The following is a 2,605-nucleotide window of genomic DNA, read 5'->3' on the forward strand; positions in this document are numbered from 1 at the left end:
TTTTTTTATTGTCACATAAATGTTTATAACTAAGAATAGCCTATTTTATTATTAAACAACTGTTAATATGATATCATGTTAAAAACTTGGTGGTTGTAGGCTCTGAAATACTTTCTTTATTTTGCCAACCATGTCTGCCATTTCTTCTGCTCGACTTCTTCTTGTCTCTGATTGGTTGACCAATCTATAGTATCTTCTTCTTTGCCTGCATAAGCGATTGATATTTGAGTATAAATTTGTACAAATCTGTGTGGTGGTTCACAGTGTATATTACTGCAGTTTTGCAGCCAAAGATAAAGTGGAACTTTCCAAAAAATATTTTTATATAAAAAAACGATCAGAACAAATAAGGATTCTTGGTTTAGCGTTAAAAAGCTAACAATAAATAATATTTTAGTTATGATGATGATTTGCTCTTTAGCTGAGAATATATAGGAGCTTGTTCATGGGCCTAATAATGCTTGCACAACATAAATTGTTTATTTGAATCGCTACATGAACCTAGAAACTCATACAGAACATTTGTTCTTTTGGCTTCTTCTCAAAGGAGCAATATGTTAGGTATTACGGTGTTATCAAAATCACTATCTGAGTGATTTTATGAAGCGGGAAGCTTCATTTACAATATAAGATTACAAAATGTTACAACTTATGTATGCTCATCTTTTTCTCTCATCTGAAACAAACCTAAACCAAATTTTGTGAAAAGATTTAAGATTGAATAAACAGTCTTAAATTGAATTGCTGTTTGACTATGTGATTAAAATGGATATGAAGTACACTTCCCTTTTACTACTTTAAGAAATACATAGCTTAAGTGCCAAACATCAGGGAACATTTGCTTTTAGTACCTGATGTCAACCTTGATGGTTAACTGATCACAGACAACTTGTTGTAACAATAATTATTATTAGCTACTAATTTCTTTGATACGCTTTGCAAAAAATGAGTATTTGGCGTTATTCTAAAACTATTGATTCAATTTGTTTAAATTTTTAGGCCTTTGTCAACCATTTATTTACAGTTAATGTTTTTTTTATTGCAGTAAGTGTAAACCAAAATGTTTTGTCTGATATAATATTTGCGCTATTTATGTTGCTTTAGTCGCTAAGCAAGTGTAAAGGATTTTGCGGGGATCTACTCAGGCAAATCCTAGATTGCAATAAATGTTGCATAATTGTAAAAGCATAGAGTATGCTTTTTTGTTTGTTTTATTTCAGAAAAATTTTCATGTCTTAGACCTGCAACTACTCTGCTCCCCTAGCGAGAGCTCTTCCTATATATACACATATTTTGCCCCGCTTCGGATAATAGAACCAGGCAGAAAAACAATATATAAGAATAAATGATTAATAGAGTCGCTAACACGTTGGCTTAGTTACTGCCAAATTAACAAAGTATTAGCAATAAAACACGTAATAAAGACAGACACAACATGCCAAATATATATACTGTAAGAGTAATTATATGCGAGTATATACAATATCAGAAATACATTCGTGTCCCAGCGTCCCCCAAACAATTTCTTCAATCATAAAGATAAAAGTTTTTAAATCTATCAATTCCTGTTTACTTTTTTACTATAGTCGCTGCACAAGAATCACTTTGAAACTGATTGCTAGAAAAAACAGCACCAGAGTTTAGGATTCTATATGCAGGTAAAATTTGATGCAAACTAAAAAGTTAAAAAATATGTTGAATTTTGAGGCACCTTTTTGCCTTACCTGTTAATATGTTGCTGGTTGATACAAACATCTTCTTGAGGAAGTATATTTTCAAAACCTGATTCCATAAAATTAAAGTCTATCCCATAACTGCTTCCATTTGAATTTAGTACTAAAAGTACTAGTAACATTATTAGAATATTTATACCCTTCATCTCTTAGCGGATTCTAACTATACACCCTACTATGAAGTGGAGCAATGCATACATCGCTGGTTCACTAAGATTGACAGGGTAACACTTGACTGAATGATCACTGGGTTTGACTCCAAACGCTCTAACAGACTGCTTTAGACAGATTGTTATTGTTGATTGTTCACCGATTTGACACAATTGTGTTGATACACATAAGCAGTTAGGCTACGGGACAGGCTCATCACCAGTAGTGTAACAAGTGTAACAAAGTAAGCCGATTATTTTAGGTACTGACTGATTGTCATAAAGGCTAATAAGTTTTTCTATCGCAACAATCAGTTTCATAGACACATATAAATGAGTCCAACCATTAGTGAGAGCACGGTTAGTTGCCTACCCTTGGTCATGATCATGAAAGTTGGAGTTGTACTTTCTTTTATAAAGGGTAACTTTTTACAGAATTTTCTTGAGAACTTTTATAACGCTTCAGCATCAATATACCTTATAGGAAGCCCACCAACATTGCAGTCAATATACCTCATTTCTACTCTTTTGCCAGCTTTAGACTAACTTTTGAAGAAACAAACTTGTGCTTGTTAATATCCCATTTGAATTCCACAATAAAATGGCTTGCATAAATGCTACTTCTATTAATTAAATTTAGACAAGCAAATTCCTCTTCTTTATTACTTGTACAACACATTATGTGTTTGACATATTTTGTATTTCTCTGAAGTGATAGCGCAT

This window comes from Watersipora subatra, chromosome 10 (genome assembly GCF_963576615.1).
Source record: "Watersipora subatra chromosome 10, tzWatSuba1.1, whole genome shotgun sequence".
Lineage (NCBI taxonomy): Eukaryota > Metazoa > Bryozoa > Gymnolaemata > Cheilostomatida > Watersiporidae > Watersipora > Watersipora subatra.